This window comes from Fundulus heteroclitus, chromosome 19 (genome assembly GCF_011125445.2).
Source record: "Fundulus heteroclitus isolate FHET01 chromosome 19, MU-UCD_Fhet_4.1, whole genome shotgun sequence".
In the NCBI taxonomy this organism is placed as follows: domain Eukaryota; kingdom Metazoa; phylum Chordata; class Actinopteri; order Cyprinodontiformes; family Fundulidae; genus Fundulus; species Fundulus heteroclitus.
The window spans coordinates 24,252,762-24,271,268 of record NC_046379.1 but is presented as its reverse complement, the minus strand read 5'-3'; the positions used below and the strand labels follow the sequence as shown (position 1 = coordinate 24,271,268).

General features: G+C 41.5%; 1 protein-coding gene across 1 annotated transcript in view; it reads left to right on the top strand.

Annotated features, from left to right (window-relative positions):
* Nucleotides 1–13,358: 13,358 nt before the first annotated feature.
* Nucleotides 13,359–18,507, top strand: part of frmd6 (FERM domain containing 6) — a 32,757-nt gene continuing 27,608 nt past the window's right edge. Inside the window, exon 1 of the mRNA XM_012872332.3 lies at nucleotides 13,359–13,519. The gene's annotated coding sequence lies outside the window, so the exon portion shown is untranslated. The remainder of the gene's footprint in view (nucleotides 13,520–18,507) is intronic.

Below are 18,507 nucleotides of genomic sequence, written 5' to 3'. Positions count from 1 at the left end.
TGCTTTTTTTACTTCAAACATTCTAGTTGTGATACATCCATTCAAACTGCTTCACCCCTTTCAACTTTTCTTTTTAATCCTAAGCGGGGAAAAACATTGTATTACGTATGATGCTGAGGATGACGTCAAAAACGGACCTGGCAACACATTGCAAAACCAGCCTGTCTTTTAACAGCAAGGCAGAAATGTCCTGCAACGTACACGTTGCAAGGGGATGGGAGGAGGGGGGGGTCAACCATCACAAAAATGAGTCTCCCATTCGCTAAGCAGTTGCTGTGAGCATGTGACATCATCTGGTGACGCCAGTGAAAGTTATTGCTGTGAGCCGCTGGATATACAGGTAAGCGACACCATATTGAATTTATTTTTGAGACTCTGAAAAAGACTGATGTTGGGTTGACGGAGTCAGCTAAAGATGATTTCATAAAGAGGCCTTTGTCGTTTTTAAATAGTTTATGGAGGGGGGGGGAAAATAAGGAAAATTGGTAGAAAAAAAGAAACTGTAACAGAGTATCTTTAAAATATACAAATGCGAGTACTGTGGCTAGTTTGTAGTCTAGATGATGATGTGAGGCTTTGTAGGCTTTCACAGGTTAATTCACAACATTTAAGTGACCCAGAGGCCCACCTACAGATGGGTTTGAAGACTTAGCTCACACTTTTTCCATGTGTGACATCTTGGAAAGATCAAAGGAAATTATTGAAGATATCAGAAAAAGTTTTTACCTGCTTTGGTATAAAATGTGTGTATCCATCCAGAACAACCCCGGTGGGACCCTTGTGAAGATGGAGGCTGAACGCTTCCTGCACTGACATGAGCCGAAAGCTTGCTCAGAGAGGAGGAGGCCATTGCTCAAAGATCAACATAAAGTCCGATTAATGTTTGCAAATGCACAAATCAGTTTTGGGAGACGTGTCTTGTGGTCCGATGAAGCCAAAGTTGAGGTATTTGGCTATACGGACCAGGGTTACATTTGGAAAGGGAAAGGCATCCAAGTTGGAAAACACCATCCAAACTGTGACGTACGGAGGTGGGAGTGTCACGTTGTGTGGCTGTTTGGCTGCAGGAGGGACTCGCACACTTCCTAAATCAGTTTCTGTCATTAGAAGAGAGCATTATCTGGAAATAAAAATTCTACTTAAAATGTTTGCCCTTAATGAGAAAGTCGGAAAGCCAACTCTACCAAATACTATGGAAATGTACTTGAAAGAAGGTAAAAAACAAAACAACTAAATAAATTGAGAAAGAGAAACAGTTTTGGTAATCCTGACCTAAAACTGACCTAAATCAAGAACAGTTTGGTCTTAAACATAAAAAGTTTCACATTAGATACAATTTGCAAGGGGTTGTTGCCTGCAAATGATATCAGTATGCTTACAGAAATGATTACATATTCAATCCATCCATCCATCCATCCATTTTCTGACCCGCCTAATCCCTCATGGGGTAGCGAGGGGTGCTGGTGCCTATGTCCAGCGTTCACATGGGCGAGAGGCGGGTACATCCTGGACAGGTCACCAGTCCATCGCAGGGCAACACAGAGACAGACAGGACAAACAACCATTCACGCACACACACACACCATATTCAATGTTAGTCGTAATTTGTTGTTTTTATGCTGGATTTATTCATAGTATGCATACCTCAAAAGTCTGTCTAACGTCTGCTTTTTGTTCCCAACTTCATCGCTTTTCTTTGTGCAAACGGCTCGGGGAGAAGTGAAAGGGTAAGTGGAGGCATGCAAAGTTCATGTTGTGAATCCAGTGCCTAAAAATACCCCTAAGTGGGAGTATGAAGCTTACATTTCCTCTGAGGTGTCATACAATCATCTCAAAATCGGGCTGTTACGTAACGGCAGCTTGGCGGTCTTATTATTAAGACTTTAAGATTTGTGCCTTATCAGCAGTCAGAGTGATTTATTGTCTAATCCTTAAAAACTTCCCACAGCCGTCACCTCCCGGTGAATTTAATCCAACATCCTCCTAATTCCCTCTTCCATTCCTGCCAGCAGCCCTATCTCTGTCTGCACAGACACAACACCCAGTCAAACATGGGGGAGTGCTTACTTTCTTTTTTTTTTTGTCACAGTTTATAATCCTCAGTGCCTGAACACAGAAAATTTATATATTTTTATGGTTGAAACAAATACAGCAATCCTTCAAGAATATAAGATTAAAATGGGTTGTATCAAACCTGGACCTTATGTATGTATTTACTGTTTTTGTCCATTGAAGTGGATTGAAACACACCAAAGAGTTAAGATAAATTTTAGTTTCAGGACTTTGACCCAGAAACCCAAACACTCTTCCAGGGGAGCCAAATATTTGCTCCCTCTTCATTTCCTTTTCGCACGGCGCTTTATTTTCCCTGTAGTGGCCTTGTTGGGTTTGTCATCCAGTTATTTTTGTTTTAAGTCGATCCTGTTTTGTCTTGCCGGGAATTAGTTGTAGTTGACTGGACGCAGCCAAGGTCTCAGATTTAGACTCAGCACAGATTACGACTACAAGATTTCTCAGAGACGTTTTGTACCCTGAGATGGACAGAAAGGCTTTTCATTGTTCTCGCTGTCTCTGCCAGAAAAAAATAAAATAGCACAGGATGTTAAAAATAAAACAATAAATGGGTTTTACGTTATCTTTACTAATAAAATCCTGAATTGTGAATCGCATCCCCACAGCATAATACTCCCACCACCGAGTCACTCTATAGAGATAATGTTTAGAATTGATTTGCCTTACAAACGTTTTAGCATATAGGTCAAAAAGTTTTATTTTTATTTGATCTGACCACAAAATATCCTCCTACTTGTTGACTGTGTCCAAAGTAGTGGTTGTGGCAAACTGCATTTAGAATTTATTATGGTTTCCTATTGTTAATGGTGTATTTCTTTTACATAAAGGCCAGACTTGTGGTCTGTACAAATAATTAGTCCTATCTATTGATATCTGAGCACCGGTCTCCTTACCTGGCTTGTGAGTTTAGGTTCACGGTCATGTCTTTGTAAGTTTGCAGGCATGCAATACTCTTTCAGTTATTGGGCGATTGCTTGATTGGAGCTCTAGCACATCTTCAAGGCTTAGGATTTTGTTGCATAATCTAACTCTGCTTTAAATTTCTCCACACTTTTATCTCTGGCCTGCCAGCTGTGTCCTTTGGTCTTTGTGACACCTCTGTGTGTTTAGTAATGTTCTCTGACAAATCTTTGGGGCCTTCACAGAACAGCTGGATTCAATTATACATGGGAGAACTCTGTTTACAAGGTGACCTCTGAAGTAAAGTGGTTGCAATTGAATTTATTTAGAGGGTGCTTGAAAACAAATGCACTCCACACATTTCAAATTTTGGTTTGTGAAAACGAAGGAAATGCAACCCTTTGTGTTGATCTATCAGAGAAATTCTCATTGAAATGCACTGGAGTTTGTGAATGACTGTGACGATATGAAAGAACGTTTCAGGGGAGTGAATATGGTTGCAAGACACCATTAGAAGCTACTTTTGCTTTAATAGCATGGGAGCTACAAATACTTTTCAATCTTTGCATTTAAGATTCAGGTGTATTTTTTAGAGTAACAAAGGCAAGCAAGATGCATTTCATACAAACATAAAGAGAGACCAGAAATCCACTACTCTGGGTATTACTCATTTTAAACAAGAGCATTAGGTACTACAGATTTTATTGCATTTGATGAAGATGCCAGACTCTGGGGAAACTGATTGCAGTTAGAGGTTTTACCTGCATTTTGTCAACTTGATTGCCAATATTCTGGGGGTGAAAGAAGGCAATCTTTGAAATGTGTCTTAATGTGGGATTTAATTGACATGTCCTGGTCTGAGATAAAGCTTCTTCATTTTATTATTAGAGGGCAGTTTAGTGTCATTCAGATGAAGTGTCTGACTATGGAGTTTCACAAAGATGATAACTTCTGTCTTGACTGAATGTTAAAACATAAAATGTCCAACTGGTTGGATTCAGTAGGATCTATCTGTCTGATAGCTGATGGTTCTACTATTTTGAATATATATATATATATATATATATATATATATATATATATATATATATATATATAAAGCAAGTTGCTAAGGGAACTATACAAACTTTAGTGGAGGGGGGTTGTTTGATGTGTACTTATCACAGTCCATATCATTTTGACACTGTAGAGATTAGAGAAAATCAAAATTCAGATGCATGTCCCTGATTCTTGTTTACAAAAATATTTTAAAAAAATTGTATTATCAGGCTCCCTTAAAAAAAGAAAGAGATAGAAATGTTCAAGACTTCTTGATGAATCTATGCAGAGATCTGTCGGGAACAGTAGGATCTGTACATCATAAACAGGAATTCAGCGGGGTTTTTTTAAGCCCTCAGCCTTGATTGAAGAAAATGACACTTCATGTCAAGACATGCCATGTCAGAGAATATATGAGCTTCTTGTTGGAATCCATGCTCTGCATTCAACATGACACACAGTATTGCATTGGGTCATACAGGTAGCTCTACAATGTAACCACAACCCGTGTTAGCTCACAGGCATTGGCGATTAACAGCGTTCACCTGCAGGACATTTTCCTTTTGGCACGACGCAGAAACGTTTGTGAGCGGATTCCAGTGGGGCTGAGAGCTAAACGCATTCCATGCAGCGGGGGTTGGGGTGAAGCTGAAAAAGAAAAGGTGGTGGTGGGGGGGATTTGTTTGTTGCTCCTGCTTTTTCATGCCCTGCAGCACTGTGACCTTTACGGCGTGGAAGGATCAGTGCAAGTCCCAGCAACATTCGTTCTCATCGTTGGACAAAGTCAGCTCACGTGATTGATGGCAGAGGGAAAACCGGTGACCTGTGGTGAGGCGGACAATAAGCTGCCGAGTGAGAAGTGCTGTGGACACTTCACCAGAGGGTAAACATCTTCATTCATGTTAATGGAGTGCGGATGTGCTCTCTGGTTTAGGACGTAACAATAAAGTCTTTTCAGGGCTCGGTAACAGCCGCTGATGGACTTGAAATTGGTGGTGGGCGGGGGTTGGGTGGATTGGGATGGGATGGGGGGGGGGGGGTGTGTGTGATCTGTCAAGGTGCCCTGTAATGTTTGCCTGCACAACACCAGCCATAAGCCAACTGCTTGCTCAGGAGCTTGTCGCTGACACACTTCAACCTTGACTTTCAGGGTGCGCACTATATTCATATACAGCAGTTATTTATAGTACATGTGCTGTCCCAGTTCTGCTGGCTGCTATTTTTATTTCCACATTGAATACTTTCTTGGGGGGGGGGGGGGGGGGGACTCAAACTGACATCCATACAATCATTTCTCTACTGAAACAAGCATTAATGTGACAAACAAGCAGAGAGTCATATATGAAAGCACAAAGACTGACCACTATCAAATCACATTGGTGCTAAAACCAAGGAGGATAAAATAATCAAACAATCAATAAATCAATAATTGTTCACAAGTGTGATAAGGAAGTCCATGGACCATTTCCCCAAGCCATCAAATACAATGTTTCACCTCATTTGGTTGGAGATGTTCTAAATGGGCAAAGAGAAAATTAATTTAATAGCATACAGAGTTACATTCAATCCCTGTGATGAATAGTTATGAATATCATGTCTTTTGTCAACATTTGTCCACAATACTCATACAGTGTCTTGCAAATCCACACCTCTTGAGCTTCTTCAGATCCTATGATATTACAACCACAAACCTTTGTGTATTTTGTTAGGATTTCACATGATTGATGGATGCAAAGTGCTGAGTTTCAAAAAAGCTTTGACAAATAAACACCTCAAAATTGGGGTTTGCATTTCTATTTGGCCATTTCCACTTTGATACAACTGGGTAACATCAGTAAAACCACCTGCTGTCAGATGTCACTTAATTACCTGCATGCAATTTTATCTGTGTATAAATCCAGCTCTGCGAAGGCCTTGGATGTTTATACAAGACATTAGTGAACAAAAAGCATCATAAAGACATGAGAGCTAATGTAATCTTAAGATTGAAAGTACATGGCACGGATGTAGCAAAACGTGGTTGTCCTCCTGAACTGACAGGCCAGGCTTTAATTGAGAGAAGCAAAGAGGCCCATGGTATCTCCATAGCTTTGGGGATCCATAGCTCAGATTGGAGAACCCATTGGCAGAAGAACTACTAGTTTTGTACTCCACAAAACTAGCATTCATGGGAGAAAATAGCTGTTGTTGAAAGGAACCTATAATAAATTAGTTTGAAAGCGAACAAGGCAATCATGTTGAAGAAGAGGACCTTGGTTGGAAGAGATCTAGTCAGAACATTTTGGACCCACATGCAAACTGCTATGTGGAACAATATCAACACTGCACATCTGTGTGAACATACCATACCATTAAAAAAACATGGTGGTGAAAGCATTATTCTGAGAGAATGTTTTATTTCAAATGTTTCTGGAACAGCTTCAACAACATCCAAGGTACATGAAGAGAGCCAAAGATGTGATGAGGCAAAAACTTCAGTAACACTTGAAATATTTGGAACCAACTTTATTGACAGATCAAGGCGTTTCGGCTTGTGGTCTTCATCAGGGTCATTGTGTTATTTCAGCAGGGACAGGGAACAATTGTGGAAATAAATGTGTCAAAGGATGCAAAAGACATGAGATTGGGGTGGAGGTTCACCTTCCAAAAGCTGAATAGCAACTCTGAACATACAGACAAAGCTAAAGAGGAATGGTTTCTATAAAGGATATGTATTTGAATGGCCCAGTCAAAGTCCAGCCCTAAGCCCAACTGAGGATTTGTAGCCAGACTCGAATATGAAGACTCCATTATATAAAATGCTAGTATTGGTTCTATAATGTACTACATTTTGGAAAACATTTGCAAAATCCTGCACATTTTCCCTTCTATTTCACATTTATCTGCCCAATTGTGTTGTTCTATCACATCAAAATCTGAATGAAAATGAATGGTTTTTTTTGTTTTTGTTTTTGTTTTTTTAACACAATAGGCTACAAAAACATTTTCCAGGTGTGAATACTTTTGGTATGACACTAACTTGTAAGGCAGGGACTAAATATGTCCTGCGCTAACATCCATTCGTAGAGTGGATGAAACACTCCTTCCTTTCAGAACTTGCTTAACGAATTATTAAAAAATGGCTTTCCTGCCCCGTTGATTCTAGAGCTGCATGTCATGGTGCAGTAGAGGCTCAGAAGCACACTGAATGAAGCCAGTTCATTGTTACCATTGTGTATTATTTTCACTGTACCATCTGGTGACTTCACTCCTACATCACTTGCTCTCTCGCTCTCTCTTTCTCTCTGTTTGCATTGTTCTCGCTCTCTTTCTCATCCCGCTCCCAGCGCTGCGTCATCTCCAGTGCGAAGTGCGTCGAGAGGCAAGGTATTGACTGCGCAGAGGGCTTGAATTGTTTAGCCGCAAATGGATGACTCTTTTGTTTCCGCAGGACAGCTACGGCTGTCTCAGAGGGCGCCTGTCACATCACATGTTTTCCAACAAAAAGATGGGAAAAGTTGATCCCAAGCTGCAGCACAACAGTTTTTGGGCGTGCAGTGATTGGACGGTATAGTAATCTGGGTGATCAGCGCTCGATTATTTCTGCTGACAAAGACATTTCTGGAGCCACGCAGGACTTAATGGATTGCCAGACAGCAACTAAAGGGGGAGATGGAGGGCAAGATGATTTAAATCAATGTCTTCGTGTTTCTGCATGCAGAAAACTCATCATGCTCCCACGGTACTGCTTTGGCTGAGTTTACGACGGCTTCAGATTTACAGCCACTCCTATTTCCTTCCTACTACTACAGGACGTTCATTCTTAAAACTTCCAGTGATGTTTCCATATCGCTCCTTTTTAAAATGATGGTACATCAGAGTGCACCTTTCATCTCTTGTTCCCCATAACAGACTCTGAGCAGATAGCCGGCCTCCACTTCCCTGATATTTCCCTGAGGGCAGACAAAACTGACTCAATGATCTCATGCAACCGGCCAGCCATCTGCCTTTTTGTTTGAGAACACATTCATGCATAAAATAAACATGATCGGCGATGCTGTCTGTGGGTCTTAGAGCTACAATATGTCCTTCAATATGATTTTAAAATGTCAGGTGTGTACGTTTACGTACCTTTTAGATAGTAGTATACAAATTTGACCAAAAAAAAAAAGCCCCATTTTGGTGTTTACAGTACAGGGCCTTGCAAAAGTATAAACATCCCTGGATCTTTTTCACACTTTGCCATATAACAGCAACACAGCTGACTGTATGTTATGGATTTTCTTTTTTTTTTTAACCTGAAATGTTTGGTTTCCATTAGTATTTGGCATAATTTACTCTAACATACCAAGATGCAACGAGAGATCGGGTTTCCAGTTTCCCATGGAGGGGGAAACTAGAAGGTCATCTCGTCAGATGAGATCAAAATGTAACTTTTTGCATGCAAAATGCTAACACTGCACATCAACACATGAATATGTTGCCATCAAAACAACAAAGCAGTAGCAGTATCGTGTTGTGGGGATGGTTTTCTTCAGGCGCCACAGAGAAGCTGGCGAAATTTCATGGAAAGATGAATGGAGCTCTATCCAGGGGGAGTCATGAAAGAAATACAAATCATACACATTTGTTACAATGGCATTGTAAAAGTCCCATCCTTAATCAAGACTTTGGCACGGTCACCATCCAATCATTCTTTTATATATATATATATATATATATATATATATATATATATATATATATATATATATATATATATATATACACATGCCAGGATACATACTCCTTGAACTTTTCCACATATTGTCACATTACAACCAAAAACATAAATATATTTTATTGGAATGTTATATGAAAGACCTTCCGCAGGTTATCTGCATCCACTGGCTTGTAGCAAACCATAAATACGACTCATTGTGGCCTTTTGTTCAACAATGGCATCCTCTTGTCACGCTACCATAGAGGCCAGACTTTTTGCGTCCCTGTCAGCAGATTCTCCCACCTGAGCTCTGGATTTCTTCATTTCATCCAGAATGCCATGGGCCACATGGTGGTTTCTCCAATGAATGATGTCCTTGCCCAGTTTTCATCTTTTTTGGATGGTGGTTGGAACGGTTCTCTGTGAGATGTTCAAAGCTTGGGATACTGTTCAGCCACACTTTCGTGCTATGTTTGTAAAAAAAAAAAAAAAAGGTTTGAAACTATGTCTCCTTTCACTTCACAATTAAGTGCTACTTTGGGTTGGTCCGTCAGGTAAAACCCAAATCAAATACACAGAAATTTGTGGTTGTATTTGTGTAAAGGCCCAAGGGACATGAATACAGTATCTCACAAAAGTGAGTACACCCCTTACATTTTTGTGAATATTTTTATTATATCTTTTTATGGGACAAATATCTTTTTATGGGACAACACTGAAGAAACCACCCTTTGATACTTTGTAGTCAGTGTACAGCTTGTATAACGGTGTAAATTTGCTAACCCCTCAAAAAAAAAACCTCAACATTCAGCCATTAATGTGTAAACTGCAGACAACAAAAGTGAAACTGTGCCCTATGTGTCGATATTTTATGCCCAGGTGCTCAATAGAGTTAAGGTCTAGAGATACACCTGTTCAGTCCAACACCCTTACTCTCAGTTTCTTTACCAAGGCAGTGGTTGTCTTGGGGGTAGGATTGTTTGGGGTCGGTATCATATTGGAACCGGTTCCCAGAGGGAGTGGATCTTGCTCTGCTTCACTGTGTCACAGTACACGTTGGCATTCATGGTTTCCTCAGTGAACTGCGTCTCACCCAGACACTGACCACCACCATGCGTAACCGTAGGTAAAACAGACTCTTCTTTGTCCTCCTCACCTGGTTACCACCACCCAAGCATGACACCATCTGACCCAAATTGAGTTTATCTAAGTTTCTTCAGACCACAGGACATGGTTCCGTCAATCCTTGTCCTCCGTCTACTTCTCTTCTGAAAGTGTTTGCGAGCCTTCTTGTGCATCATCTTTAGAAAAGGCGTCCTATTGGGTCCACAGCCATGTTGAACGTCTGGTGACCAGTATGAGCGAGAGTAAGAGTGATGACACCAAATTTGACACACCTGCTTTCCATTCACACCTGAGACGTATAACACTGATGAGGCACATGACACAGCCATGACAAAATGGCTAACCGGGCACAATTTGGACATTTTCCCTTTGGGGTGCACTCACTTTTGCTGCCATGCGGTTTAGACATTAATGGCTGTTTGTTGAGTCATTTGGCGGGGTCAGCAATTTTACTCTGTTGTACAAGCTAACGCTGACTACTTTACCTTGTGTCACATCTTTAGTGTCAGCCCACGAAAAGAAATAATACAAATATTTACATAAATATGAGGGGTGTACTCACTTTTGCGACATATGGTTCCATCGAAAAAGGGCTTTGAAAACTGAGCGCTCTCAGCTTTTACGAGGTTTGAAGTGGCAAAGCATTAAAGTCTTTGCTTCCCTCATTATCCTTGGTATGTAGCTGCATGTGTCGTATTAAATCAAGTAAAGGACAGATGGCGAGGACTCCCTCTGATGACTGAAGTCTGCTGGGGGAGCCACTCATCTTCCCCTGGGGAGAGGGGAACGCAGAGGGAGTTGTTTCAATTAGCCTGACCTGCTCCCCGCTGCACTTGGAGCCTGGCCAGCGCTAGCTAATCAAATCAAGACAGGAACGTTTGCAGACAAAGGCTTTTGGGGGAGCCAGTTTAGGAAACTGGTAGGGCGAATAGGCTGTGGAATAGATCAGGTGTGTCACATTTGGGGGGGCTCTTTGCCCCAGTGGTTATGCATCCTTAAAGTAGAGCGAGCCAAAACATTGATTGCTGAAAATCCTTGCTGAAGCGTCACACATAATATCACATGTCTCATCCAGACATTCAGCCTTGAATATTACTGTAACCTGATCCGTTAAGTGTCTGAGCCAGGGATTTGTGATTTTTTTTTCTCTCCTTCTCTCTCTTTTTTTTTTTTTTTTTTGAAGATCATAGTCTCTTGGTAGCTTTGTTGTCCACAGGTGCTTTTTTCTGATGTCACTTCAAAGCTATGTGCTGTCTAGCGGGGGGGGGGGGGGGGGGGGGGGGGGGGGGCAGGTTAGCCTGACCAGCCACACTTCCTTGTCGCTTTTCATGTGAAGGCTCATTTCTCTCTCTGACAAGCAGCTGGAACAGAAGCTGGCCCCCCCCTGAGCACTAATTACGGGTCACGGTGTCACTGCTCTCCCCTCTGTCTGACATCATGTGGGTGAACGGAGGATGGCCCTTTTTTTGTAAAAGCACTGAGCTTTTCCAAATTTTTGCCTCGTTGCAACTGCAAATCCTTCAATACTCACCAGTATTTTATGTCAAAGTGACAGACCTAAACCATGTGCCCCATGAAGCGGAATAAAAACGATATATGGTTGTCACAACTTTAAAAAAATAGAAGAAGAAAAAAACATGGCGCGCTTTCGTTTTGAATGCCCCTTGAGTCAATACTTTGTAGAACCACCTTTTTTTTCTTGCTTTTCTTTTGAGGTGCTGTATGTCTCTACCAGTTTTGCATATTTTTGACCATTCAGACTCTGAATAGCCTGTTGCAACACATGAATCTGAATTAAGCCATTTTATTGGAGCTTGGACTGCATGTTTAGGGTCACTGTCCTGCTGGAAGAGAAACCTCTGCCTCCCTCTGACCAACTTCCCTGTGTGTTTATTGTCATGTGGAGAGTTAGTTTTTATGCCACACGTAGCTCCACAAAGGCGAGAAAGTCTTGACTTCAGGAAGCACCTTCTTCCAAACATTGTTAGTATTTCCTGTGTTTTGTGACAAACTGCAAACAGACTTTTTATGGCTTCCTTCATGCCACTCTTCCATAAACATCACATTTGTTGGGTGTTGAATCAAGGTTATCCCATTGAACGACTCTCTACCTCGAGCTGTATCTAATCTCTGCAGATTCTCCTGAGTTCCCATGGGCCTTTTGTGCTGGTTCTCTGATTAATGCACTCCTTTCCCAGTCGTGTCATGTTCTTTTAATTTTCAGACGATGGACTGAATAGCTCTCCTTGTTGTCCAAAGCTTGCTCATTGTTTGTTTTAACCTATCCCTGCTTTAAATATATCTTTCTCACTGACATTTCTGCTCTCTTCTTTCATTGTTGTGATTCTGTTTGTTCAGTTATAATCTCTGACAAACCTAGGATTGAGCGCTAAAATAAAAGGGCAATTTTAGTTTTGCAGACTGGACTGAATATCACATACTATCATTGGCCAGACCTCTCATTTATCATACCCCACTAGCCAGTGTTTCCAATGTTTTTGCGAAAATAAGTTATTTTAGATTGAGACGAGGAAAGCAGACTAGTGTGATATTTTGTTACCAATGTCTAATAAGTTATATATTTCTTTAGGGCAAGTGGGAGTATATCATGCATGGGGTTGCAGGATATAGATATACATAGCAAGGCCTTTGATTTGGGTGGAATGGCATTTTGACTTACAGCGGGCCTGGAGGTTTTTAGGGAGTTTGTAATTAATTTGTCCATCTCTAATTTAATGTTAGAGACTCTTTATAGCACAGTTTTAAAACGGCAATGCTTTCCTGACATTAGACCGACTATATATTGTGACAAGTGTGAAAAGCACGATGGATTGGACTAAATTATCCCCTAATCTTTCAAATCATTAAAAAATCATTATCATTATTCTATGCTGGGAGGTAGATGGGCTCCATCACATATAACTGTTATGTTAATTGAACGTTTCTTTTTTAGAATGTTATAAAAAATATAATTTACAGCCAAGATTAAAGTCGCTTACGTTTTACAACTGCATTATGCTTTGGCTGAGCGTTGTCCCATCCCGTTCTCCTTGTCTGAAGATTTATCACGCTGTTACTACATGTCGCTGGAGAGACAACCAGCTTGTGGGGTAAAAATAAAGTGTCCTGCTTTTCTAAACTTTTCTTATTGCTCTTTTAATACATGCAGGCAGCAGTCATCGCTGCTTCCAGCCAGCACTTCCAAATTTACTGCGGCAGGGCTCTGTTGTCCTGCTGCACGGTTCGGTTGGGAGGAACGGAATGAGAGGCAGCCGTGGGAGATACCAAGTAGGGATGCTCTCATAGGGGGGAGTCCCGCCTAAACAGATCCAATATTCCACGTTAGGAATATAACTTTGAGTCTTATTGTATTACTAAAGACAGTTTATATAAAGATTGTGTTTAAGCTGATATAAATTGTCATTTTAATAGCAGTGAAAACCAACAGAGAGCCTCCCACCTCCCCTCGCCTCCCCCGCCTTTCCCCTCTCCCTCTCGCCGCACATGTATCCCTATGCAGGGCTGCTGACTGGGACACAGCGGCTACAGCGGAGGCGGAGGAGCCACGACGCGATTCCCAAACTAGTGCAAGACTTTCCCAAACTGTGGAATTTCATTTTTCTTTCGCTGAAAAAAACAGAGCGAGACGCCTTTGGATATATTGTTTTGTGTGGAATAACTTGTTTTTTTTGCCGTGCAAAGGTGAGTTCTGTTTCTCTTCTTTCCAGCGTTTATGACTTCAGACTGGGGGACTTTTACTGCCGCGACAGTAACCAGCAGCAGTCTCTCTCTCTCTCTCTCTTTTTTTTTATTCAGCCATCCTCTGTCTTTATGGTTAAAGTTACTAAACAGACTCTCCCGAAACATTACCCATGCTCACTTCACTCACACAGAAGCTTATAAAATATGCCAAGGCGGGCAGCTTTTTCCTCCTTGTATGTTTGTTTTGCCATTTCTATCCAAATATATGAAAACCCACCCCTCTAAAAAGAAGCATCAGCGCGCGCACCTCTGGTGACGTCACGTAAGGCAAATTTTCTCTCATTTGTCTTTTATTATTATTATAATTATTGGTTTTTGCATTCAGCACCAAAGGAAAGGAAAAAAGCACAGAAAGAAAAGTAGGAGTGTGTGCTGAGACTGCATGCTGTGACGCAGTGAGGCTACCTGATGCAAACAAATGGAATCTGCCTGAAAATGTGTCAAAACCCACTGATCACTAACACTGACTGGGCTTCACCTCAGACCCTTTTCCCTCTGTTGACGTAATCCGCCCAAATACAGTGCAAACACGGTAGAATTAGTAAAAAAAAAAAAAAAAAAAAGAAAGAAACTTTGTTTTGTGAAATCCTGCTGTGTAAATCCACAATTCCTTCCCCAGGAGTGTTTTCATTGTCAACGTGAATTTGAAAATATAGAAATGGACGGTGCCTTTAAGATTTATTTTTTCCTAACTTGGACATTAAAAGACGTTGTAACGGAACAAAAAAAAAACCTAAACTTCCTCGTTATGCTGGTTGGGTATTTTCTTGTCCACTCTTTTGGAATGTTACCTTTCGATGTTCAGACACGGAGCAGAAATGTTTGCAGCAAAGTAGGCTAGCTGGCTCTAAATATTTGCCTTTGCTCTAGCCTTCACTCTTCTGGTGGGAAATTTATCCATAAAACAACTCAGTGTCCTCTATAAGGAGAGGATATGTCACAACCTCGTGATCCGTCTTCATTATACAGTAAAAGAGAAACTTTGAAGTTGTTACAGATGTGTTATTACCTCCCACGCGGGAGTGGATGTCAGAGCTTAAAAAGAATGGAAATGTTAACCTCGTATCATTTTTTTTTTTTAGCGCCGCTAACTCTAGTTTGTTAGTTTGAGCTGGAAGTTAGATTTCGGGACTCAGGAATGTGAAAAATCTCCCCTCCGTTTAATATTAGCCCGGGAAGCAGAGCAGAGCAAACAGGTTTGTTTTCCTCTTCTTGGTTGTAGTTTATTCAGAGCCGTAAAAAAAAAAAATGGCCCCGGCTCATCAAGTCTGGTATGCATTGTTTTCAAGTTAGACGTCTTGTTGCCTCACTTCCAGGGAACCTCTGGAGCATGTGTTGCCTCGGGGGGACTTCACTGCGACAGTCAAACTCATATCCTCTGGCTGCTTGTTTCTCCCTGCCAGGATACTAGCAACACTAGGGTTATTGCACAAGTCTCATTTAGAGGAATGCCCCCACCCCCCGCCCCATTAGGTCTTTAATTGCATCCAGTTCACATAACGGGCAGGTTGATCGCCTTCTTTGACCCGCTGACGTACAACAAACTAGTCATCCAGGGCTCCGCTCCAGCAGCGGGGAGAGCCGGAGGAAAGCCCAGGTTGCTCTCTTGGCTCGGTTTGTGTCCCCAAACGACCGATTTATATCAGGAGGGAAGTGTTGGAGCAGGTGTCGTCTGCGCAGGAAGAACCCAGGCTTTGGTAGGAAACACAAAGGAAACGTGTGAACCGAAAAGAAAACGTCCGGTGCCTGTGTGTGTCCTGACTCATTCAGAGATGAGTCTGTGTAGGAATGTCAGTGGGATGGTCCGGGGTTGCACAAGGCAGACCCCCTCTCTACCGTCGTCATTGAAGCTTTACGTGGGTAGCAGGCGTGCTCTGCCGAATGTTTGGATCCTCCGTCATTAAAGCCGTTTTCAGAACTTCTAGATGGGATCTTTGTTTTTTTGCAAACCTAAGCTGTGATTTCTTACATTATTTTTTTTCTTTTTCCACATTTTAACATTTCAGTGAGTACAAAACAACACGTTGAACTCCTGAGCTGCAGACATAGTGACAGGACATAACCTACAATGTAAATTTCATATCTTCTACGCCGAGACCAGAACTAGATTGTGTTACAGTATGATAAGAACGTGGCCTAAAAGATGATTGGATTCCTTTTATTTAAAGAGGCCTACTAGTCACTTACTATGACTACGAATTTCTACGCCCCTAACGCACTCTGGTTGCATACGACGGTTTTCCGATTAAATTATTGCGCCCTGTTGGCTTATTATGTTTTATTTCTGTGTTTTACGCTTTCTTCTTTCTCTGTTTGTTAATAAACAAAGCAGCTTTTGTTGTTATTTACAATAACAAGACCACGTAGCCGGAGGTGCGATGTTGCGCACGCGCGCGATGAGTAAACTAGGAAAACCCGAGTGAATCAACAACACCCGGCGGAGGTGTGAATAGAAAGAGAAAAACTACAAGACCAAGTGTGAAAAAGTGGAAAAAAAGCAATTTGATGGCAAGAGTGACAAGACATGAGTAGCGCCGAGCGTTCACTTTACTGAGAGGCGTTGAAAGCTACACGGAACCGCCGGCAGATGGACGACAATGTTTATGTCTGCTGACTGCGCCTGGTGCAAAACATTTTTTCGGGCTCGAAAAAGTCAACTAAACACTCAAACTCTTGGCGTTTATCGTTTTATGTGAGGATAAATATGGTTTTTGTGAGGGTTTTTTTTTATAGTCACAATATATGACGAAGCCTCTTTAAAACTGAGAAGCAACAGTGATAACTGCAGTTGCTAAAAGTGTGACTATTAAATTTAACGCAATGTTACATGTAACACGTGTTTATTTTGATACATGGACTTAAGCAAAAGCTTCTAGATCAGTTTGCCCCTTAGTTTGCATATCCTACGCATTAATAAGCAACTTCTTGTACATACGCTATTGAGTATCAGTTTGTTTTCCATTCCAGTTAGTTTTTATCTTAAATCATTTGTTATAAATACTCATAGAAAAGAGGTATGATTAAATGTATACTTTCTGAAAACCATTTTATTTCACCTTCTTTTCATTTGTTTTGCTTTTGACTGCCTCGTTTGGCTATTTGAGTCTTGATCTTGGCCCTGGTTGACCCAAAACAACCATACGCCACCTCCTGCTGGTCGATAATGTTTATGTCAGTCATATAACGGCGTGTATTTACAGCAGTTGTTCATTCAGTTCACAGAGAATGGCTTTAAATCGTTGGTTGTCAAAGCGGACGCAAAACGGGCCCCTGGCGGGTACCATTTGATGCATAAGTCAGTCAGAAATGTCTCGTGGCAGGCGGCTCCATTTCATACCGGAAAATAGTCAGGCATCAAACAACCGAAGCTTTGAAGTCACAAACTGGAAAAGGGATGAAGATGTCAGCACTCTGAGGGGAAAAAATTAAAAGAAACCCTCTATAAATGCAGTAGTAGTCGTTTTTAGGTGTTTTAGTCCACAGGATATGCCAACGTTTGTTCTGCTTTCTATGGAGTAACACTAGTCTTATAGGCTGCTATTAGCTGGTTAATATAGCAGGCATCTTCCGTTAGAAGCTTGCTACTCATCGTTTTAAAACAGTGGTACCTTAATAATGGTGATGGGTGGCGCTCAGCGGGCTTCTACACCAGACCTTTCCATATTTTACCACCTGGAAGTATTAGACCTGCACCAGTCTATGGGCCAGATATTGGAATCAGACCATTTTCCCTTCACTGGCACTGATCGGTGATCGGCAGGTCAAATGTTGAATAATTTTAAACCTTTAGTCAGATTTATTAAATGCGTCATCTGGAAGGACCGTCAATATTTTCTGGTCTGCATAATATGCAGATAAAGCAGCAGGAGAACTCACTTGTTTTCAGTTTAGCAAAACCCTAAGCTGAAGGTTCGGGGTGTTTTGCTCTGATGCAAAAAGTCTAATGATCTGGTCCTTCCTTCGTTTTCTGTTGGCTTCAAAACTACTACCTCTATCACGAAACCTGCAGCACGTGTTTTCGTTTTATGCGTTACTTTCCCCGGAGTAAAAAAAAAAAAAGGTCAACAACAGGATCAGCTCGGGCCCTCGAAGAAAAGTGGAAAATCGGATCATCAAGGAAAGGCCTGGATCGGTGCATCTTTTGTAAAGATCTCCTAAAATCAGATTTCTTTTCTCTTTCACTCAAGTCAAGCTTATCTGATGTAAAAGTGAAACAGTCTTTTTTTTGTCTTCGTTTAAGCCAGCTGTACAGCCGTGTGCAGCGACGAGTCGAGGAGGGAAAGCGCTGGTTTACCGTACGCTCTATGCAGCTGGAGAAAACCGTGGTGACGCCTGGATCCTTTATCTGGCATCTCATTGAAAAGAATATTTTAGATATTTGCTTCTTTGTCTATGTCAAGCTTGGGGTGTTTTTTTTCCCCATTATATCAGCATATTTTGATTTTAAAAACAAAAAAGAAGACTTCAGGACTTTAGCTCCCGACGTTCCTTTTGGCCTTGTTGCTGGAAGATTAGATGAAGGAGGAACTGTATTTGGAGCGTCAGGACAAAGTTGCCGATAAATAAGGACACCGCAGCTCCATGGGAAAGAACAAGATTACCGCTGCTAATAAAGTATGAAAAACTATCTGTTATCACGCTCCTGCTGGTCTTATCTCCCAGAAGTGGTGTGAGGGTGTGCAGTCACATTGCCTTGGTGTAAGTTATACAGGTGCTCTGGGCTCCCGGCTGCTGTCAGTCCTAGCTGCTTTAGTATTCCCACCTTGTGTCCCAGGAAGGTTTATGACCTCATTTTATAAAAAAGACTCCATCCTCTGTGTGTTTTGGCTAGCTCAGTAGCCGCGTAGGGCTCCGAGCGTGCTCTGCAAGCAGACAGCACAAACCTTGGCGCTGGGGGAAAACATCAGGACTGGATGTCCTCACTTTGA